This window comes from Diceros bicornis, chromosome 10 (assembly GCF_020826845.1).
Source record: "Diceros bicornis minor isolate mBicDic1 chromosome 10, mDicBic1.mat.cur, whole genome shotgun sequence".
Classification (NCBI taxonomy): domain Eukaryota; kingdom Metazoa; phylum Chordata; class Mammalia; order Perissodactyla; family Rhinocerotidae; genus Diceros; species Diceros bicornis.
The window spans coordinates 32,376,156-32,401,198 of NC_080749.1; the positions used below are offsets into that span (position 1 = coordinate 32,376,156).

At 35.5% G+C, this 25,043-nt stretch overlaps 2 protein-coding genes across 10 annotated transcripts in view; one reads left to right on the forward strand and one right to left on the reverse strand.

The window, feature by feature from the left end:
- Positions 1-14,261, reverse strand: part of ORC4 (origin recognition complex subunit 4) — an 81,484-nt gene extending 67,223 nt beyond the window's left edge. For 2 of the 5 annotated variants that reach the window (XM_058548918.1, XM_058548914.1), the window contains exon 1: positions 14,137-14,248. The gene's annotated coding sequence lies outside the window, so the exon portion shown is untranslated. Of the gene's footprint in view, positions 1-14,136 lie in introns of all 5 variants that reach the window. The other 3 variants (XM_058548915.1, XM_058548917.1, XM_058548916.1) reach the window with 3 other exon arrangements.
- A 373-nt stretch (positions 14,262-14,634) lies between these two features.
- Positions 14,635-25,043, forward strand: part of MBD5 (methyl-CpG binding domain protein 5) — a 402,321-nt gene continuing 391,912 nt past the window's right edge. For 4 of the 5 annotated variants that reach the window (XR_009221398.1, XM_058548920.1, XM_058548922.1 and 1 more), the window contains exon 1: positions 14,635-15,180. The gene's annotated coding sequence lies outside the window, so the exon portion shown is untranslated. Of the gene's footprint in view, positions 15,181-20,449; positions 22,818-25,043 lie in introns of those variants that run through there. The other variant, XM_058548921.1, reaches the window with a different exon arrangement.

Sequence of the window (25,043 nt, forward strand, 5' to 3'; positions counted from 1 at the left end):
AGAATGATGTCATCGGGCAAACTGTTTTCTTCAAAATTAGAGAGACACAAGCAGATATAGAAAATCACAGCTTATTGGAGCAGAAGCCCAGGAACAGAAACTGCACTGGAGCCAGTTACAAGGTATGAAAACTTAAAATGCAATTGACAAATTGCTGGAGGCTCAATGTAGACAAGTTTAAGAATTAAAAAATCCAGGAGGGCCCAGTCTTCATCCAGGAGTAAGGGAAAAGGAGCCATACGGAAATACCTGCAGAGCATTCTGTCCTGCTTAACAAGGCTTGCCCTCAAAGGAAATTATTTTACCAGAGCCTAAGTGACCTGGGGAAGGGAAACAGCCAACTCTAGCCCCCTCTAGTCTTCCTGACCCACCTAAACAAACGGGGTAGTGAAGGAGGGAAGCTGAGAAGCACTTGTAAAGGTCACAGCCCGGGGCACAGGCTCTCTCACACACACACAAAGCAAAACTGAGACCTAATCATAGGAATATGGAATGCTTCCCCTTCTCCCACACTTTACCACCATATCAATAGGGCTGCTGTATTATAACAGGAAACTACAACTAAAAGAAGAAGTCTCAGACCATGTTTAAGAAATCTCTAGGGAAATCCAAAGAAAACAGTGGAAACAAAAGCCAGGGCACAAGAGGAAATTTTAGCCTCTGACACCTACAGGTACAGTAAACAACAGACACAGCCTAACTCTGAGCAGAATAAACATAAAAATCTCACACTAAATACCTATTTACCTCAGTTCCTTATACCCAGTACATGATGTCTGGCTTTCAACAAAAAATTACAAGGCATACGAAGAGGAAAAAAAAATATAGCTTGAAGAGACAGAATGAGACTCAGATATGGCAGAGATTTTTGAACAGATTAGGAATTTAAAACAACTATGACTAATATGTTCAGGCCTCTAAAGGAAAAAGTAGACAACCTGCAATTACAGATGGGCAATGTAAGCAGAGAGATGGAAACTCTAAGAATGAATCAAAAGGAAATGCCAGAAATTGAAAACAGTAAAACAGAAATAAAGAATGCCTTTGATATGCTTAATAATGTAGAAATGATCAAGGTAAGAATGTTATGAGGGATGGGAGTGAGGAATTGGGAATACTCTGTTATATGATACTTACACTATCTGTTAAATGGTATAGTGTTATTCGAAAGTAGACTTCAATTGCTTACAAATGTATACTGCAAACTCTGCAGCAACCACTAAAAAAAGTAAAAAAAAGAGAAAGAAGTATAATTTACAGTTTGAAAGAGAAAAAAAACCAGAGCTTGTCAGAGTGGGTAAAACACAAAACCCAACTATACGCTGTCTATAAGAAACCCACTTTAAATATAATGACACAGATTAAAGTACAGATATGGAAGAAGACATACACTAATCAAAAGAAAGTTGAAGTCGCTATATTAATTTCAGATAGAGCAAATTTCAAAACAAGAGGTATCAGGAATAAAGAGGGCATTACATAACCATAAAAGAGTTAATTCTCCAATGAGATCTAACAATCCTTAATGTGTGTGTACCTAACAACAGAAGGTCAAATACATGATGCAAAAACTGATAGAACTGCAAGGAGAAACTGATGAACCCACTATTATACTTAAGACATCAACATCCCTCTATCAGTAATTCACAAAAACTCAGTAAGGACATACTTGAATTGGACAGCAGTCAAATAGATCTAATTGACATTTATAGAACAGCATCCAACAAGAGCAGTATATACATTCTTCTCACATGGCATATTAACAAAGACATCACATTCTGAGCCATAAAACACACCTTAAATTTAAAATAGAAATCACATGGAGTATGCTCTAAGACCATAATGAAATTTAAACTAGAAATGAATCCCAAAATACAGAGATTAAACAAGACACTTTTTAATAACACATGGATCAAGGAAGAAAAATCAAGAAAAATAAAAAATTGTGAAATGAAAATGAATATAGAACTTACCAAAGGTATGAGATGCAGCAAAAGCAGTCCTTAGAGAGAAATTTATAGCACTGAACTCATAGATTAGAACAGAAAGAAGACTTAAAATCAATAATCTAAGTTACCACCTTAGGAAACTAGAAAAAGAGCAAATTAAACCCAGAGTAAGAAGAAGAAAAGAAATAACAAAAATTAGAGCAGAAATCAATGAAACTGAAACCAGGAAATCAATTAGGAAAATCAACAAAATGAAAAACTGGCTCAGTTTAAATTTAAAATTGATAAACCTCTAGCCAGGCTAACTAAGAACCAAAGATTTAAAAAAGAGAAGACACAAAAGACTAATATCAGAAATGAAAACAGGGGCTTTCATTTACTACTTATATCTCATGGGCATTAAGATGATAATAAAGGAATATTACAAACAACAAATTTTATACCTAGATAAAATGGGCCAAGTTTTTGAAAGACACAATCTAACAAAACTTATACAAGAATAAATAGATAATCTAAATAGGTTTATACCTATTAAAGAATTTGAATCAATAATTAATAACCTTCCAAAACAGAAAGCATCCGGCCCAGAGGGGTTCACTGGTGAACTCTACCAAACATTTAAGGAAGAAATGATATCGATTTTCTAAAATCTCTTCCAGAAAATAGAAGCTGAAGGAATATATTCTAACTCATCCTATGAGGTCAGCATTACCTTAATACCAAAACCAAAGACATTACAAAAAAGGAAAACTACAGACTAATCTTTCATGAACACAGATGCAAAAATTCTCAACAAAGTATTAACAAATTGAATTGCACAATATATTAAAAAATTAAACACTAAGCACAGTATTTATTCCAGGTATGCAAGGCTCATTCAACATTCCTAAGCAATTGATATAATCTATAACATCAACAGGATAAAGAAGAAAAATCATATGATGTTATCAGTAGATGCATTAAAAGCATTTGACAAAATCCAACATCCATTCATGATGAAAAATTTCAGCAAACTAGAAATAGAGAGGAACTTCTTCAAGTTGGTAAAAAAAAAATCTACAGCTAACATTTTTAATAGTGCAAAGTGAGATGCTTACCCACTAAGATTAAGAACAATGCAAGGATCACCACTCCTATTCAACATTGTACTAGAACTCTTAGCTAATGTAATAAGACAAGGAAAGGAAATAAAAGGTATACACACATACGTACAGAAAGAAAACCGTCTTTGTTCACAGATGGCATGACTGGTATGTAGAAAATCCCAAAGAATACACAGACACCCAAAACTATTCTAATTAATAAGGTACTGAAGCAGGGTTGCAGGATACAGGTCACTATACCAATGCCAATAGATTTTCTATACACCAGTAATGAACAACTAGAATCTGGAATTAAAAACACAATACCACAAAAACCTTACATATGAATCTAAGAAAATATGTACAAGATCTATAGGAGGAAAACTACAAAACTGTGATGAAATAAATCAACGAGGATCTAAATAAATGGAGAGATATTCCACGTACATAGACAGGAAGACTCAAAATTGTTAGGCTGTCAGTTCTTCCAATATTGATCTATAGATTCGATGCAATCCCAATCAAAATTCTAGCAAGTTATTTTGTGGATATGACAAACTGATTTTAAAGTTTAAATGGAAAGGCAGAAGACAAAGAACAGTCAACACAATATTGAATGAGAACAAAGTAGGAGGTCAGAAACTACCCTACTTCAAGACTTACTATAAAGCTAGAATAATAAATACAGTGTGGTAATGGTGAAAGAATAGAAAAATAAACCAATGGAACAGAAAAGACGGCCTAGATATAGACCCACATAAATATAGTCAACTGATCTTTGACAAAGAAGCAAAGGCAATTCAAAAGAAAAAGAAAAGTCTTTCTTTCTCCATGGCTCAACAAATGGAGCTAGAACAACTGGACATCCACAGGCAAAAAATGAGCTGACCCAGACCTACACCTTTCACAACAATTAACTCAAAATAGATCATACCCTTATACGTAAAATGCAAGACTATAAGACATGTAAAAAAGGAAGACAGGAAAAATTTAGGCGCCTTTTGGTTTGGCAATGAATTTTTATACACAATACCAAAAGCATGATCCATGAAAGCAAAAACTGATAAACTGGACTTCATTTAAATTAAAAACTTCTGCTCTACAAAAGACATTGTTAAGAGAATGAAGACAAGCCACAGACTGGGAAAAAAATATTTGCAAAACACATACCTGATAAAAGACTGGTATCCAAAATATGCAAAAAACTCTTAAAACAATAACAAAATAAACAATGCTGTTAAAAAATGGACAAAAGATCTGAACAGACACCTCACCAAATAAGATATATAGGTGGCAAATAAGCATATGAAAAGATGCTCAATATCATATATCATTGGTGAACTGCATATTAAAACAATAATGATATATTACTCCACCCCTATTAGAATAGCTAAATCCAATACAATGACAATACTAAATGCTGGTGAGGATGTGGAGTAATAAGAACTCTGATTCACTGCTGATTGGAATGCAAAATGGTACATCCACTTTGGAAGACAGTTAGACATTTTCCTACAAAACTAAACATACTTTTATCACACAATTCAGCAATTATGCATCTTGGTATTTACCCAAATGAGTTGAAGACTCAAGGTCCACACAAAGACCTGCACCCAAACATTAGCAGCTTTACTCATAATTGCCAAAACTTGGAAGCAACCAAGATGTCCTTCAATAGGTGTATGGATGAACAAACTGTGGTACATCCATAATACGACATATTAGTCAGTGCTAAAAAGAAATGAGCCATCAAGCCAGAAAAAAGACGGAGGAAACTTAGATGTATATTGCTAAAGGAAAAAGCCTGAAAATCTGCAAAGGGTACATATTGTATGACTCCAACTATATGACAGTTTGGAAAAGGCAAACCTATGGAAACAGTGAAAAGATCAGTAGTTGTCAAGAGCCGAAGGGAAGGGAGGGAGGGTAGAACATAACGGACTTCTAGGGCAGTTAAACCTTCTCTATGATCCTGGTAGATACATGTCATTATGCATTTGCCAAAAATCTATCATATAAAACTCAGAGGGAATCTTAATGTAAACTATGAACTTTCATTAATAATAATGTATCAATATTGGTTCATCAATTGTAACAAATGTACCACACTAAGGTAAGACTTTAATAATAAGGGAAACTGGGTTAAGGGTAAGGGATGCTGGGCGAGAGGGCTTATACGGGAATTTGTTGTACTCTCCACTCAATTTTTCTGTAAACCTAAAACTGCTCTAAAAAATAAATGTCGATTAATTAAAAAAAAAAATCAACCATCAAAAAAAAAAAAAGGAAGGAAGGATCAAAGTCACAATATTTACTTTTTCCTGCAGTCAACTATGGTGATCCCAAAGTACACGTGGAAATCTAGACCCAAAACTCTTTACTCTTTTTAATGATAATTTGTGAAAAAGCCAGGTCGGAATACAAACTTATGGAAGATCTGTGCAAATGAAATGTAAGCACAAAAGGTACTTAGTTTTAAGTCAGTCAGACAGACAACGTATCAAATAAAGTAAAAATCTCTAAAATAAAACGTATGGGCAAAATCTGCCTTAGCAGATTGTGACTCTACAGGAATGTGTTTGCAAAACAATGGACCATAATTCAAGGGAAATGTTAGCCACTTTAAAAATACTTTAGGGACCGCCCTGTGTCCGAGTGGTTCAAGTTCCAGGCACTCCGCTCTGGCGGCCTGGGTTCGAGGGTTTCGATCTCGGGCGTTAACCTACTCCACTCATCAGCCATACTGTGGAGGCATCCTACATACAAAACAGAGGAAGACTGGCACATATGTTACCTCAGGGCTGACCTTCCTCAAGCAAAAAAAAACAGGAGGATTGGCAACAGATGCCAGCTCAGGGTGAATCTTCCTAACCACAAAAAAAACAAAAACTTTAATGCATCTGTTTGTTGCTGTTTTTAGAGAAATCAGATGCTTCAAGAACATTTATATACATTAGAAAGAAAATTTTTCATGTTTTCTTTTGTCAACACTAATCGTGGCACTATTCAAGAACATAACTCCCAGAGGTTGGCAGGAGATTTCTGCAATACAAAGCAAATAAACATATTATTTTATGAGTATTTAATACAATGGAAAGATGTTAGCTACATGTTATTTCTTTTAAAAGTACAAAACAAAACTGTATGATTCTGCTCTGTTAATAAATGTATAGAAACATAGGTAAAAAAACTAAAATTACATATATCAACATCTTAACAGAACTATTTCCGGGTGCGGGGATGATATGTGATTTTCATTTTCTTGTTATCACTTTTACACTGAATGTATATTACTTTTTTTCTAACTTTAAAAAATAATTATTGCCCATTTAAACCAAGTAATGTATCATATAATTTGACTATATAAAGTTATCAGTGCTGTGACACTAAAAATTTTAACTTCTAAACATGTCACACATATCAAGTCTGTTTCAACATAAATTTTTTTTGTGTGTGTGAGGAAGATCAGTCCTGAGCTAACATCTATTGCCAATCCTCCTCCTTTCCCCTCCCGCCCCCAAAGCCCCAGCAGATAGTTGTACGTCATAGTTGCACATCCTTCTAGTTGCTGTATGTGGGACGCGGCCTCAGCATGGCCAGAGAAGCGGTGCGTCGGTGCGCGCCCGGAATCCGAACCTGGGCCACCAGTAGCGGAGCACACGCACTTAACCACTAAGCCACGGGGCCGGCCCTCAACATAAATTTTTAAATACATGATGCTCATCAGACGTTGCATCAGAGTGGTGCTATAACACATCGGACCTGATACAAACAACTGAAATCTAATGGCTATTAGCCGCAACCCAGCTTTTAGAGGAAATATTTTTGGTATTTATTCATTATAAAGTAAGTTGACTGAGAAATAGGCAAACCTAAAGTGATTATTTTAAGAGAGCAAGATAAGTTGACATTTCTGGGTCATCTATATAAAAAATGTATATTTTTATAAATGGTGGAAAGATGAAAGCACACTGGAGAAAGTGAAAATATGCATGTGTGTGCCAAAAGAAAAGCTAACACATTTGGAACTTTAATCTTGCCAAGTCTGACCTCAACCTTTTGGTCAAAACTTCCTACTAATCTCAATCCCCACATTAATTAAGGAAGCAGTAAAAGACTAAGATTTTGCTGTGTTTTCATTGGAGGTGAGGAGGAAGACTGGGAGAAGAATGTGAGATTAAGGGGAAAAAGAAATAAGGAAAGACTAGCAACCCCAACACATGCCTGTCTTAAGATAAGCACCCAGGGCAGGATTTGGAGTGAAAAGGGAAAATAAAACTGAAATAAAAGGATAGGGAACTGCCAATGCCAGATTTCATCTACCTTCTAGTTTATAATCTTCAACTCATATCTTATTTTCCCATTTAAGCATTTAGTAAAACATACAAAACTATTCAGTCTCATCAGCCAATCTTGTCTAAATAGGATAAACACATAACATCAAGGTCAGCTAATAAGCAATATTTTAATCTGGGCTAGAATTAATTGACAAAGCCATCTTCAAAAGACCTGCAGTGCTAAAATGGTTAAAATTAAATGGAAGCCTCTATCCTACTCCATGAGAAGACAAGAGATTCTAGAGAGGGTAATATAGAAGGACACTACACTGGGGGATACCATTCACAGTGAAGGTTATCACAGATAAAAAGGAAACTGAATGTTGAGATTCCTGAGCGCTCTGCTTTCATCTGGTTCTCAGAGCAGTGGCAATGAGGCTTATATCTTGGAGCAGGGTTTCTCATGACAGGCCCTACTGACAGTCTGAACTGGTTAATTCTTTGTTGTGGGTGGCTGTCCTGTGCACTGTAGGATGTTCAACAGTACCTGAAGCTTCTATCCACCAGTTTTCAGTAACAACCAACTTTTGATAATTAAATATGTCTCTAGACATTGCCAAACGTTCCCTGGGGCTAATATTGTCACAGTTGAGAACCAATGACTTAGGAGCAGGAGACTGGAAAATCCTTCCCTTGGACTCTTATTAGTCCAAGAAAAAAGGCTTCCAAAAAACTAAAGAAATTGACATCAGGGTTTTTCCTCCAAAAATAAGCCCCAGCCAAATCTTTTCACAGTGAGAACCATCAATATCTAGCAAGCCCCAGCCAAGTTCACAGAGACCTAAAACAGCTTTCTAATGCCCCTTACATAAATTTGAACACACAATCAAGGATCACAAGATAGCTGAGGAAAGCCTCTAAAATGAAAGAGACCGAAATATACTAACAGAAAGAATAACAGAGAAAACGGCAAGCAGGGAGAAATAAACTTCAAAAGAAAACTTTAATAAAAAGTACCAGGATGCCACGAAAAAAAAGATGCAGAGATCAAAAAAGGGCCCTTGGAAATTCAAAATATGAGAGCAGAAATGAAAGTCTCAAGAGTTTGAAAAATCAAGTAAATTTCCCAGAAAGTGTAAACCAAGAGTGAAAAAAGATGAAAAAGAGGATGAAAGAAATAGGTCCAGGAGTACAATGTCTAATTGCAGTTCCTAAACCAAAAACAGAGAGGCAAGGAAATTACAGAGAAAGTATCAGAAACTTTCTCAGAGCTGAGGGATACAAGTTGCCAGACTGAAAGAACCTATGAAATGCACAGCAAAGTAGATGCCTATAGACTCATAATAAGTTACCTTGCATCACTGTGACAGTTCAGAACACTGGGTACAACAAAGAGAAGATTCTATACGCTTCAAACAAAAAGGTTGTAAAAACTTCCATAGGGGAGAAAAAAGTGAAGTATAAAGTGTTGAAAATAAGAATGGCTTCGGATTTTACATCAGACACTAAGAATTCCTTCACAAATCTAAAGAAAAACATTTCCAACTTAGAATTCTACACCGAGCGAAATTAAGAGTCATAGTAAAGTAAAGATATTTACACGAACATAATGCCTCAAAACAATTGCCTCTCAGATAGCTACTGAAGACTGTGACCAAACAAAATGAGGGATTACACAAGACAAAGCATTACATAGGATATAGGAAACAGATGATCCATCACAAGATAGGGTCACATAAGGGGTAACCATATCAAGCAATTGGCCTAAACCAGAGAGCAGAATGTTCTAGGAGAAATTTCTTGGTGATGGTTAAACTGATAAAAATAATTGATACTTCTGAACCTATGGAGAAGATATGTTGACAACCAGCAGATAGCTTGGGACTGAATTAATGATAAATATTGAGAAAATATACTGACACTAAATGGTTATCTACAAAAAACTAAGGTGTCTGGAACAATGGGGGAGTGGTTGGGGTGTTTGTGGAAAAAAATCTAAATTTACATCATCCATAGTGGGAAATCAACAGATAATGCCTAAAATGAAAAAATCAAGAGGCAGTAAGATAGATGTTATTCAGAATTATGACATAAATACCAAAAGCAACAGCTAAAAAAAAAAGTTTTAAAAGTGTTTTCCCCTAGAAAGGGGTAAACGGGGGCTGTAACCACCACCTTGTACAACATCACACCTTTTCTGATGGGGCCTGAGCATGGTAGGTGAAGGGGTAAAGGCCCAACCATTTCAGTCCACCATGGTGCAACTCTGATGGACAATATTCTGGAGAATGGAACCTACGATAAATACGTATCAGCTGTTTTTAGTAATAAGCCATGTAGACATAGTTGATTCTTCAAGCATGTGTTCTTTTACATTCAAAACTGTCAACTTAAAAAAAAAGAGAGGAGACCGGCCCAGTGGTGTAGTGGTTAACTTCGTGTGCTCCACTTCAGCGGCCCAGGGTTTGCAGGTTCAGATCTCAGGCTTGGACCTAAGCATAGCTAATCAAGCCATGCTGTTGCAGGCGTCCCACACATAAAGTAGAGGAAGATGGGCATGGATGTTAGTCTGGGGCCAATCTTCCTCAGCAAAAAGAGGAGGATTGGCAACAGATGTTAGCTCGGGGCTAATCTTTCTCACCAAAAAAAAAAAAAAAAAAAAAGAAAAAGAGAGAGAAGAACCAAATTGCTTAAAAATATTTTCTAAATTTTAATCAACTTGGCTTCTTATACCCTAGAGCCCAATGTGATTTAAAAAATTTTAAACTAACATATGACTTAAGTTAAACCACACAATTTTGGCTAGAAGCAGAAATAGATCTTGAAATAAAATCTCAAAAATCAAAAAGAAAAGAAAGAGGATAAGGGTTCTATTTACGGAAAAGACAGATCAGATCAATCCTCCTGCTGAAGCCAGCAAAACACGTTCATAATAACAACCAATGAAATAAGGTAGTATGAAAACATGCCAAAATCTAGGAGAAAGTAAACCAGAGAAATAAACCACAGCCCCAATCACTTTTGTCCTGAGGCCTTTTACCTATCCAGAAGAAAAGGCTGAGAAACAGGAAGAAAGGTGGAGCTACTCGTGGCTTTGCTGGGCTAGGGGGAAAAAAATCAAAGCACAGGACCCACCAAACCTGGGGACTCAAATAAACCATCACCCAATTTAAGTTGAGATCTTAAGGGTAACATCATCATGACAAGGGATAATTGGTAGTAAAACAGAATTCCTATTACTTGAAGCCCTGCTTAATGTCATGTGTATAATAGAAGGAATCTCAAGTCTTGAACATGAAGTAAGTGATTTGGGACTGGTAGCATCCCTAAGCATCTTTCCTAGGAAAACATGCCTTCTTAAGAGAGATATCATTATCCTAGGACTTACATATTCCTATAATTTTTCAAATACCACAACCAGCACACAAGCACATGAAGAAAAAAACATCATGAACCAGCAGAAAGACCCATAAAAAATTCAGAAACTAGAATTATCAGTGACAGATAACAAATTAAATACATATACTGTGCCAATAAAAGTCACAATTGTTATTTTTAGCAAGTAGCTAGAAACAGTAAGAATGATCCTGAGTGATATATTTCTTAAAAAGACACTGATCCAGGTTCAAGCATCCCAATGAACCCAAAACAGGAAAGAGAAAAAAATCCCACACAAAAATATGATGAAGAAATAGCAGAAAATCCAAGACAAAGAAAACATTTTAAAAGAGAATTTCTTTCAAAGCAGCAAAAATTACATTGACAGCTGACTTCTCAAAATCAGTAACAGAAGTAAAAAACCAGTGGAACATTATCTTCAAGGTACTGAAAAACAACCACAATCCTACAATTTAATACCCCCAAAATATTCTTCAAGATTGAAGCTGAAATAAAGACACTGTAAGATAACCATAAAATTAAGAGAATTGGCATCAGCATGCCTACATTAAGCAACTTCTAAAGAGTGTACCCAAGCAAAAGGAAAATCATCCCCAAAGAAAATTCAGAGACGTAAGAACTGAGGAACACCGAAAGTGTTAAATATACAGGAATATACAACTCAACATTGATGGTAGAGAACACTGCTGTCCAACAGAAATACAATATCACCCATATGTGAAATTAAAAATTTTCTAGCACTCACATTAAAAAAAGTAAAAGAAGGTGAAATTAATTTATTATAATATCAACATTTAATCATAATGAAAAGCTGAGGTATTTTACATTGTTTTCATACTAAGTCTTAGAAACCTGGTGTTTATTTGACATTTACAGAAAAAGACAATCCAGATGCTAAATAGTCACCAAAAATACTTGATTTTTATAAAGTTTATGATTGAGAAAGCAAATTTACATACCCAAGTTATTCCAAACACACTTAAGGGTTTTCTAACAACTGAATCAAGTATCAATTTTCAAATTTAAATTAACACTACAGAAAACTAAAAATTCAATTCTTCAGTAACACTAGTCACATTTCAAGTGTTCAACAGCCACATGCAGCTAATGGCTACTGCATTGGATAGCATAAGTACAGAACTTTTCCCTGGAGTTAAAATTACAAATCAAGTTCAAATAACACCAACAGCAAAATAACTTAGTAAAGAACGAAATGGAGATAAAGTTATTATCCAGGAAGTGATAAATGCTCCAAGCACAATAAGATATTTGAAACTGCTCAACTCTTTAAGAAAAACATAGACAATCCAATATAAAAACTGCGCAAGACTTAAAAAGACAACTCAAAGAAGAAATCCAAAGACCCAATAAATTTTTGAAAAAGTGCTCAACCTCATTAATAACTAGGGCACTGCAAATTAAAACAACAACATAAGGCTACATTCATCAGGTTGGCAAAAACAAAAAACATCAACTGTTGGTGAGACTGTAGACAAAAGAGATCTATAATGTACTTCTGGTGGGAATATAAATGATATAGCCACTTTGGAAAGTTTGGCATAATCTACATTCTACAAAAATGCATGCTATGTGCATAAAAATACATGTTTAAGAACATTTATAGTAGCATTGTTCATAATTGCTAAAAAATGGACACAATTCAAATGTCCATTAATATCAGACTAGTTAAATTGTGATTTATTCATAAAAAGACTTACTACACTATATTTACTCTACTATAGACATTACTATAAAGCAATGAAAATATATGAACTAAAGCTAAATGTACTAACAGGTTTAAATATTAGCAACATGAGAGAAAAATTATATATAATGTATAATTCATTTACCCATAGTTAAAATACAGGAAAAACTAATGTATATTGTCTAGGAATGCTGACAAAGGTGGTTAAAAAAATATTTGAAATAAAAGTAGGAAATAATTACCATAGAAATCCAGATAGTGTTAACCTCTGGGAGTGGTCAGGAGAAAGGAATGATCAGGAATGGATGGGGGGAGGAGTATGTCTCTAGTACCAACAATGTTCTAGTTCTTGACTTTGCTAGTGATTACAGAGTATTCACTACAATTATTCATTATACTGCATACCTGTGATTTGTGCACTTTTTTGCATATTTCGTATTTTACCATAAAAAAGATTTTAAAATTATCTAAGGCACTTTAAATGTTTTGCTATAATTTTTTTGTTGTTATAAAGTGGTAAACACTTGGTTTCAATATAAACTAAGTTTTAAGGCACAGGAGTCTAGTTTTTAGTTTTTGGACAAGATTACTACACACACAGAAAGTAGTGAGCAGTAGGCAATGATGCATAAATAGGGTCCACTGCCAAAACGCGTTAAGTAAAACGTAGAAAATAAGTAGTAATTTGAATTGATAGTGTACCTGAAAGGACCCATTAGAGAATTAAATAATACCAACACAATACACACGAGGAATTTTACATTCTTGGTCTTAAAAGAAATCACATACGGGTGAAAATCTTTCAAAGTACCTTTACAAAAGAAGGTAACTGAAAGATTGGAATGGTTTTAGTCAAGACTATGAGCTGAATGTGAAAAAGAAATAGTGTTATTTTACTAAAAAAGTTTTACTAATGCAAATTCACGAATCCTTTCCTAAATATTGTGAATTAAATTTTGATCTTATGTGGGAAACGTTTCCAGCAAAAATAGGGAGCATTTAGAGACACCAGAGCCTCTAAATCCGAGGCTAGTAACCAAAATGCCCATTTTAAAAATCTCTCATCTACACTACAGAAAGGGAAAACTTTGATGATGTCCCCTTTCTATCAATCGTAACTCTCAACATCAAGGACTACAAAATCCCATACCCCTGAGAACAGGCATAGGCGCTGGGTTGCAGCAACAACGCAAGACATGGAAGGAGATTTCACTCAAGGCTTCCCAGCTCGCTCCCGCCCCAAAGCCACTCCAGAATTCCAGAGAGGGTAGCGACGTAAAGACTGATAGTCATAACACCCAATATAAGCAATGCATCTGCAGCCAGAAGTTGTCAAAATTCACACAGGGAGCTTGTCTCTCTATCTGAACAGATCCCCTGCTCTGTGATGAAGAAGCAGTCACCAGTCATCTGTTCAGGCTCCAGAGATCCCATTCTTCCCTTACACCATCACATTCCTCAGCCATCACTGGGTGTAGTCGCCACCCCGCTACTGATCCAGCCTGTCTCATCAGGGCTCGTCGCGCTCGTCGGGGATTTGTCGGCAGGCTCACAGGGAGGCCACGAGACAGGAGCCCGCCTGGTTTCCGGCCTGCCTGGCCTAGACGAGCCTGTCCCCCTTCCCGCATTTCCAGCCTGAACAGCCTTCCGTCCTCCCTCTTTGGAGTCTCCTTTCGCCACTGACGCCCTGGCCTTCGTCCTGAGGCCAGCCTACCCCATGTTACCTGTCACAGAAAAGCCTGCCCTTACCAGGGCAGAGCGGGGATCTAGTGACCGCGGGAATCGCTCAACAGGCTCCCCTCGCCGAGTAGCCTGGTCCGCTTCACCTGCTGCTGCCAACAGTACACCACTACTCCCGGCATGCCCCGCGCACGCACCGCCTCTGCCACCCCGCCCCCCTCCCGCCCAAACACGTGACCTCCTTTCGCCTCCGTCCACGCCCACTTCCGTTCCTCCACTTACCCTTAGGGGGGAGGAGGGGGCAGGGGGTGTTAAAGAGTAGCGACTTCCTCCCCCGCCGCGCCCCCGCCCCTCTACCCTTTGCTACAATATCTTCCGGGTCGCGAGCGCCTCGGAGCCTTCTGGGAAACCATCTCATTTCCTCCCCTCCCCCTCCTCCTGCCTTCAACCAACCAGCCTCCCGTCAGAGAGGGACATGCGCAGTGAGTGCCTCCCGTCTCTTCTACCCGAACCCCCCCTCCCCCCCCAAGCAGAGAGACCCCAGCAGCAGCAGCAGCTGATGATGAAGAGAGAGGCAGTGGCAGAGGGGGGGCACCTTTTATTTCTATTTTTAAAGGGACAGGACACTAATTTTACCCCACTTCAACCTTGAATTGAGGGGGGTGGGGGGAAGGCGGCTGAGTTCCTTCCCCCACCCTCCAGCCTTGAGCCCTCAGAGGGAGATTGAGCCTGAGAGAGAAGAAGGAGTTTCTTCTTCTTCGAAAACCCCCATCCACGACTACTACCCCCTCACCCCTCCACTAGCCTCCCTCCCGAGCCCCCTCCACCCTCCTCCTCTTTGGCCGTGAGAGGAGGAGAGAAAGAGACCAAAAGCCTCTTAGCAACACAGACCCTTCTCTGCTGCTGCTGCTGCTGCTGCTACTGCTGCTGCTTGGCCCTGGCTGGAGACATCTCACTACACCCAGGAGCAGCCACTTCCCCAGCTCTCCTCCTCCTTCGCCTCCTCCTCCTCCACTCCCCCCTTTATTACCCTTTGTGTCATCCTCCACAGCTCCAGGGAAGGCACTCAAAAGTGGGGGGCAGGAAAGGTAAGTGTGTTTGTGGGGGCTTCATTGCCTTCCTCTGGCTCTGACTTTCACTCTGGGGCAACAGTAGCACCAAAGCACATACGCAGTGGAGCTCCGGGGTGAGGAGGGGGTGGTGCTGGCGGGGGTGAAGGAGGGGTTGGAGTGGGGAGGGGTGTGTGAGGTGGGTGCCCATCCTGTCAGAGGAGGAAGGGCACTTTTGTTTTTATTTGCTGTTGTCAAAAGTGGTTTCTCTCCTCCAGCTAACATCTGATTGTGTCTTGCTCCAGTGGGGGAGAATACAAAAACAGCCCCCTCCTTCCTCCAATGAGGCGCCAGAGAAAGAGACAGAAAGAGGCACACTTTCTAGATGTCACTTAAAAAAAATTCATTTGGAGAGGTTTTTACCTTTTTCCTCAGGAAAAGCTCCGCTGTATTTGTTTCTGAGTGGGAAAATGTCGGGAACTGGATTGTATTGGAAGTGCTTATCCATTTGTAGACCTGAGTGTTTTCCCCTTTTTGGTTCTGTATGTGGTTTGGATATTGACTTCAGTGTTGGAACAGACTTGATTGGTTTTTGCTTTCTGGGTTTAATTTTCCTTTTTTTCATTTTGTCTGAGTTGTATATAAAATGTCAATTTTTTAGTTGGTAGAGGCCTTTGGTTAGGTTTTGACTTGTATTACTGCTTTTTTTGTTAAATGTTTCATATATCAGCATATAAAGTTCAGAGCTTAAAATGCTTAAAGTTTAAATACCACTAGTATTGTTCCTCCCCACTTACGTTCCTGATATTTATTTTCCGTAAGATGAGAATATTAGCTATTTCATGATTAATCTGGTTATTTTTCTAATCTTTGTAACTTGTCTGAACGAGTAATCCCCATTGAAAACTTTATGTTGTTCTGGCTTCATGGAAAGCCAAACCTCTCCATCAGTAGTTTGCTGGATTGGTACCACTTTCAGTTTTAACTGAATTATTTATTTACTGTTGTAAATTGAGATGAGTTTTTCATCTCTTGGGGTACTGAACCAAACTGTGCACTATATATGAGAGGAGACAAATTTCTAAAATATGTTTTCATGAGTCAAAGAAATCATGGAGTTGTAGTTAGTATATTCATTGTAGTTAGATATAAATTGAAAGATAAATCCATATTTAGGTTTATAGAACAGCAATCTTGATAAAAATCACTATTCTCTGTTTTTACATGGTATGTTCTTAGTGAATGGCTTTCAAATTCAGTGCTGTATTTTATTTCACAAATGCTGGAAAGTATGTCTCTGATGTAGGCCTTTTTCTAGGGCTTACATTGGAAAGTGGTAGTTTGTTTCATACATAGATTTCTTTATCCTTTCCTTAAAAATGGATGCACACATTCATATACACTCATACACTCTCTCGCGCACTCTCTCTCTCTCTCACACCCTTTTTTGTAACTGCATTGGTATCTCTGATCCCATAATTTATGTCAGCAAAAAATATTCTTCTGTAAAGCAGCAATTTTGTGATCAGACTGGCAATATGAAAACAGCAATTTGATCAACTAGAAAGGACTGAAGGAAAATAAATCTAAAAGGATCTTTGACATAAATATTATAAAGACATGATAATACTTTTAATTTTTTATTTTCTTGCTGGTAAAGCCCAAACATAATATACTTACATTTTAGTTGCAGAAAAGCATTGCATATGTAGAAACTTGTTCTGTAAAATTTTAATTACCAACTGTGTGCAAAAGTAGACATTTACACACAGGGGAAAAAACCCTGTGTAGCAGTAAACAATATGGTCTTATTTCCTTCCTTTCTATTATAAATTTGAACAGTTTCTTACCTTTCTCTGAGGTGTAATTGGTGCGCTTAAGCAGAAATCGGTGCCAAGTTCAAGTTTTTCTCCCAACATCAATGCTACTGTTCCAGGTCCACCTAGGATTTCTTCTCTTCACCTTAATACCTCAGCAACCTTAACGTAAAAAATAGAAAGTAGAATTTAGTGAAGAGATAAATTTTAAGTAGAGCAAATTGTGTAGATCATTGGAGTGGTAGTTGCCCAGTAGGCAGCTGAGTGAAAATTTATGGTGTTGAGTATAATACCTTTACTAACTTTGTTTCTGTTTTCCTTTGAAAACATTCCTTTTCCTACCACCCCCTATATGGTTCAAAGATTCCAGACTTTCTCTAAGTTGGATAATGATTTATGTTTAGAAAACCTTTAATTTTTATTATGACTTATTTTTTAATATTGAGATATAGTTTAGGATTGTAATTTTCAACTAGGTGATATTTTGGGGGTCAATTTATCCAAGTCTTCATTTTCCAAATTGCTGAAGTTCAGAGAGCTTGAGGAACTTGCCCAGGGTTCCAAGGCCTGTAAGTGGGCAGAACATTGACCAGAGAGCTCAGGTCTCTCAACATTCACTGTACTACACTACTTCATTTTTCTTTGTCAGAAATTAAACTGTTGTGCATGATTCTGTGTATGGCACTTAAAGGTTTTATATGGAGGCATATTCTTCCAAGAATATTTAGGTGAATAGCTTTAAAGCCATAATTTTGTCCATTTATAATTCAGTAATTTGTTGTTGATTTTTTTAAGAGGTACTGATTTCTCTTATTGTAGGTTATTTCTATTTTGAGAATTATTTCAGCTTTCCCTAATACTTATTTTTCCCTACTTCCAATTAATCAGTAAATATACTTCTTACTCTTGTATTAAGAACCCATATATAAGAAGAATGCATATTGTATTATAAATGTTTACTTGTGAGTCTTGCTCTATGAGCTACTTAAGGCTAGGGTTTTTGTCTTGTTAACATTTATATCCCTCACAGCACCATGTCTGGTGCACAGTAGGCCCTACTGGTTTCTTGTCATAATCAATATTAGAGTTAGGCATATTTGAATTTTTTTAATCCCATATATGGGATTCCTTCCCTTTTCTCCTTTTTCCTTTCTTTCCTGCTGTAACTTCTTCATTACCATGAAAGTTTTTTTCTTTATCTTTATTGAGGCCCTCACTTTTTCTAATAGCCAAATTAAATCCTGTTAACAATATAGTACTCATGATAAGTAAAAAGATATTCCCTCTAATCCTTGTGTAGGATACAATTTGACAAAAGTGATTTATTTTAAATAAGGGATGATCAAAAAAAGTCCAGTTAAAAATATACTACCAAATTTTCGGGATACAGTTAAATTTTATTTCATTGAGTGACTGGTGCGATAAGTTGTTGGAATGATTAGGCCACTTTTACCTATAAAGCAACTGTTACTTAGGTGACTTGTTTCCCTGACTTTGTTTTTTTGGTCCTTACCCAGACAATTATCAACTTTCCAGTTTTCTAAGGACATGAAGATTTACTCCTAGTCATCAGTGGGACCCCATGAAGTCAGCCAGAAAGACTATGTCCAACTTATGTATCTTTGCAAACTTGTCTGAATTTTGAATGTATCTGCAAAACAGATTGTGCTTAGCTATTCATTAAACATCTATTGAGCATCTACTGTCTGTCAGGCATTGTGCTAGGCATCAGAGAAATAAGGATGGTCCCTACAGTTTAGCATGAAGAGATATCTTGATTGTATTCCACAGGTGTATTGGTCATATCTTTAAGTGTATTGGTCATATCTTTATTTTGATGTTTCTACCTAAATAAACTTTATATTAACTAAATGGATACTGTTAGGTGGAAAAATGCATGTTAAAGAAGGATATTGCTGTGTTTTATTAAAATAGAAAAATATGAAGAAAAATTTTCCACTTAATACTATATTCTGGGGATTCCTATTCTGTATATAATTCACTAATTTTAGGCCATGAAAATAGTCCATGTGGCTATCATTGCTAGTATTTTATTGCTAAACACTTTTATTTTAAGATGACCAACACTGTTCATTAAAGTTTCTCTTATTAAATTATTCCAAAAAAAACCCAAACTCTCCAAACCTAAACTTTTTTCAAAAGTAACTTTTTTATTTTTACATCTCGTAACAGGTTATCTTTCATGGTTCATTGGAAGACATTGTACATTAAATTTTAAGCATTTATTTTCTACCATAGTTTAAGCTGACAGTGTGATTTAATTATCATGGAATAATTATAGTATACACTATTTAGGCGTTTTGGAATTTTTAATGTTTACTAGATATATTCCTCCAAGATCCTCCTAAGAAACTTCCCAGTTCTATTTCTAAATCAGTTGCAATTTTTAATCTTTATTATGTGATATTGTTTCTATAACTTTAGTAAAATGAGTTGGGAGTTTCTTAGTCAATGAATGTTTCAAAAACAAAGAATACTATCTTGGTTCCTGTCATGGTTTTCATATGTAATTTAAAAGTATATTAAAGAGAAAGAGGTTTCCTTTGCCCTCTTTAAAGTATACTTTTTAGAATGATACTGATTCACAATTTAAAAGAAGGAGGGGATCCGCCACTGGTACAATATCTTGTGAAGGTAAATAGACTCTTGAATGGTCAATTCTGATCTTTTTTACATTCATTTTTAACTTTATATTTTGATAATAATCATAGTTATCATTTATTATGTGTGCCTAGCACTATGATAAATATATCAATCTGAGTCAGTCCTTACAGTGGTATAAAGTCATTCAGCCTATTACTGAAAAAACAGCATTTACTCATATAGCAGCAAAATTCTGCATCAGAGTAAATTCATGACACTTTCTAATTCAAAACACAGTCACAATAAAGAGTTTTTATCAGTCAGAAAGTACTCTGATAAGCATTAGTAAAATCATGGTCCAGGTAGCTTATTGATAGTGATGGAAAATTTCTAAAAGTTACAAGGACAGAAAAACAAACAAAAAACCCAATCCTGTATAAGGAACACAGATACAGACCAGTGTGCAGCTTGAAACAAAATATATATAAAGTCAGTCTTCTCTTTGTATGGCAAAAATAACACTTAGGCCGTCTACATATTGAACTTCCTTTATCTTGCATGGAGTTACATTTAGCATTTTTTACATGAAGTTTGAGGGTTCTAATAATCTGTGATCTGATGAATATTTATTTACTGTAAAAATTTTTATGTAACTCTGTTGATAGTAGAAAACCTTTAAACAAAGGGGAGTTTATATTGCCTAGTGCTTTGGTGTGTATATACACATACCTTTTGGACCCTCTATCTTACAATATTTTCACAATTACTATATTACACATGTAGGATTAAGTTTAATGTACTCTCTTTAGTACTACTTAAAGTCAGAAATATTTTTAGTGTAAGAATGGATATATATGGATATATAATGGATATATATAATTTAGATGGCTAAATTATTATATAGTTGTTCTTTAAAGCAGCTACTGAATTAAAATACTTTTTGATCCAGCGAACCAGAGTTGATTTTTACATCCTTTGCTTTTAGGAGAAAAGAGTAATTAAAAAAAATTCTATTTTATTAATTGAGTGATTTTCATCTCCATCCTAAGTAAATACACATTCATTCTGTATTCTGACATTGACTCTATTATCCTATAAGTGTTATGCCAAATTTAAAAAATTCTGTTTTAGTAATCAATTAACTTTCATATCCATCCTAAGTAAATACTCATTCATTCTATATTACGTTGACTCTATTATCCTGTAAGTGTTCTGCCAATGCATTATGATTTGTAGAGTTTGGAAATATTTTTAAATGCTAAAGAAGTATTCTGTGTCATTTATTATACTTCAGGAAGGAAATTTTATAACAAATGTGATCTCTTGCTTTTAAGAACAATCTCAACAATCTGTGGGATAGAATGAGTCTGTGGTCCCAAATAATTTCCATAGATAACCTAAAGGTAATTCAGTTAAAACTAAAGATTATAACTCTTCTAACTCTTCAGCATTTCTGTTTGAGATATTCCTATATCTGGTAAGATTTCACAAGTTGGAATAACTCAGTATAACTCTTCAGAGAGACAAGGTGAGAACCAGACTTAACATATATTAAGGTCTGTCTTCTAAAGAGCTAGACATGAGAAAGAAAATCACTAATGATATCATACCTGGTGAAAAGCATATACTTTATTCAAAGTTAGGTATGACAAATTCTAATTTGAGTCCTTATTTCAGTTGACCTATATAACCTTTTCTTAGAGAATTTGTAATGAAATTCTGTGTCATTGAGTAATTTGTTAGAATGTATTGTTTTAAAAGACTTAAAAGAAGTTATATAAATCAGTCGCCAACCTTGCAATGGCAAAAAATCTTTACACATCCATGCTTCACCGAGTTCTTTACCAACCAACTAAGATTCCAGCAATGAGAGGAAAAATTTTTGTATGATCCTAGTGTTAAAACTTACATACTTGTGCTGCCTTTTTTATTTCTCAATTTAATGTCTATATCTCAGAAGGTAGAAGTAAACCTAAAATGTTTATTAAGATTGACTGAGTGCTAAATTATATTTAGATTTATCCTTGTATTCAAAGCTATTGTTTTCTATATACCTTGAGTCCAGAAATGTTTACTAACCTGTTGACCGTTAATTAACTTAATCGATACATTCTTAATATTACTGGTATCTCAAAATAATAATCTAGGCTGTATACATACACTCAGTGATGTTGGGGGAGGGAAGTATTCCACATTCAACAAAAAAAAGTATTGATTTTTAAATAGCTTCCTTACTTGGGATATACTGATCTAAAAAACAGCTGCTAAGTAAGATAAAAAGGATTTTTATTTATTTGGAAAGTTAAATGTAAAGTTTATTATTAATGAATATTAAGCGACATCAGAATATTTAGAAAGTCAAATACATGTTCCAGTAATGGCAGAAGTTTAGAGGCTATTTTTTAGCATTATTCCAAGATCATTTTCCTTCTACATTTGTCACACAGGAGTTTGTGCTGAAGGATTTCTTGGCCATTTTAGAGACTGTAATCTAGTTAAAAGGTTTGTTTATGCTTCCCATCTCTGTTCTGCTGATGGTATTAGAATGCAGGCCAGAGCCAGACATCTAACTGTTTATAACATTCAAACTTCAATTAAAGCTACAGTGTTCAGTATATATCAGAAAGCTCATGCCAGCTACAGATATCTCCAGTAATGATGGTAATGATTTTTGTGCAGCCATAGGCTTTCCTAAATCATGCCACTCCTTATGAATACGTTTTTTCATTTAGGAGGTATTAACATTTAATTCTTTCATAGAAGTCTAAAAATGAAGCTTATTTTCTACTGGAAGTAGTATACCATTTCCTTTAACCATTTCTTTTGATGATAAAACCTAACAGCTTATATTATTGCATATCTTATTTAAATGGTCCAGTTCAGTTTTTTTAAGATTAGTAAATTCTCTAGTAGATGTTAGTTTGCCATCCAACTGATTTGACTCCTGTTTCCAGCTTGAAGAAATGTAGCAATATGTTGCCTATTAGAAAACAAAACTAACAGTCACATTACTCCAGTGTTCTTATGAGTATGAGAGGAGACTAGACCCACATTATACAGATTTTAGCATAATCTTATGTTGCTTTTCTGGTGTGCTCCTCCTGCAGTTTGTGGTTTCTATGTTCTAAGTATGTTGGTAAACTCTTTTAAAGTTTTTTTTTTCTTTTTTAAAGCTGTTAAGAATTCTTCAAAAACATTTCTTCAGCAGCTTCTGTTTTTGGACAATTTACCTCAGTGAGTCAGAAAATAAATTGTGTATGTATGTTTTTAATTTTTCTAATTAGTAAGCAAATTTGCTGTATTATATTGCTTTCTCTTTGTATAAAACTAAATTTTGGGTTTTATTAATTTTAGACCTTGATTTACTAACTGTATACATTCTTTATGTATATATGTATTTTTTATTGAAATATAAATTTATAGGAGATTAAAACATTTTAGGAAAGATGAAAAATCATATTAAATTGAATGAATACTTGCTAAAATGCTTTTAATTAAGAAATATTACAGGGGCCAGCCCGGTGGCATAGTGGCTAAGTTCGCGTGCTCCACTTCGGTGGCCCAGGGTTTGCAGATTCTGTTCCCAGGCATGGACCTACACACCACTCATCAAGCCATGCTGTGGCAGTATCCCATATACAAAATAGAGGAAGATGGGCACAGGTATTAGCTCAGGGCTAATCTTCCTCAGCAAAACAAGGAAGATTGGCAACGGACGTTAGCTCAGAGCTGATCTTCCTCCCCCCCAAAAAAGAAATATTACAATGGAGAAATCTACATTACTCATTTTCCTGGGCACTGAAAGAAATGATCCATTTATTTTGGAATATTATAGTTAGGAGAAACTACCTATGATATCTAAAGATAAGAACTAACAACAACCATACCAAATTTGGATTTGTAGGCTAAAAACATGGAAAGATCTCTCAGATAAGTTAGGTTGAAAACAAATCACAAAATAATATGCACAATATGATCCCATTTATGTAAAAAAAGTACACGTACAGAATAATATGCATGTAATGTATAAGAATATGTATTTGCATACATATATAATACATATTTTATGCTATATGCACATATATTTATAAAATAAAATTGTATCAAATATATGCCTTATATTTATGTAAATGCATTAAGACAAAGTCTGGAAAATATGTACCAAATTATATTCTTGCTTTATAGAAAGTATTAATGTGAGATGCTGGAAGGTTGAAGAACTCTTATTGTTTTGTATACTTTAGCATTACTTGGATGTATTTTTAACTATAAGCTTATATTCATGTAGTAATTTTATAATGGAAAAATTTGTTTATGTATTAAAGGAACAAGAAAAAGAATGACCCAGGAAAATTGCAGTCCTACCTCCTAATCATCACATGAATATATCCCTTTAATACCTTGAAGAGAATTGAGTATTGGCTGACAATCATCATAGCTTGATATAGAATAAAGTCTGTTAGACTGGTCTAATCTTATTTAACAGGGTGAAAAGCCTAGTCAGTTGAGGGAAGAACACTGGATATAATCTATTCTGGTTTTTAAGTATTTTGCTTCTTACTGCAAAATGCATTTCTCACTATCCTGGGAAAGTACAGACTGGTGAACTGGTGGTGAAGGATGTCGGTCATTAAGTGGTAGACAGTAAGTCAGTTTCAGTGTGAGATAAGATATAATGTATGGGCCTAAGGTGGACTTTTATTTTTTAAATCAGTGATGCAAATTATTGTATGCTCGTTCAAAATACAGATGGCATAGTCACTTAACATTTTTATAATGTTTTCTGTATTCAGGTACTGGTTTGAATAGAAGACAAAAATAAAACAGAAGGTTTTAAGATTAAGTCCTTTTTTTTTAAGTGACTGAAACATGTTCTTGAAAAACAGTTTAGGAGCCTTTGTAAAATAACATCAAACTGAGTATGTAAATATGCAGAGTAAAGAAGTAATTAGAATTCTGTAGAGTTAATCACAGTGGGCTTCCGGGGAGGACATGAGTTAAAGAGAGTTTAGATAGAGGAGAAATCTTAGGTTGGCGCAGAAGAGAGTAATTCAAGTAAAGACAAAGCTTCCAATGGGATGAAGGGATGGGGAAGCTTATTTTTACTAGTTTGAAAGCTAGAATTAAAATTCAGAATAACCTGGTAAATTAGGAAAGTGGTTAGAAATAATATACCTTGCATTTATGTTTTTAAAACTTTATTTCCTTTTATTTCCCAGAATGCAGGTCAGAAAAGAAATAGGGAAAAAATAACTTGTATAAAAAATAAGGAAGTGATATGCACTTATGACTGGAAAATCCGTTGGAGGCTGAAGCAAGTGTATTCTGAATATGAGTTGGAAATGGAGTTAAAACAGGAAAATTTTATCCAACGATACTGAGGTCTTTTTTCTTTCATAATTAAAATTCATATCCAGGGTTGGTCCCTAGGATCAGTAGTAAATAGTACACGATTAAAACTATAAATCTTTTATATAAATA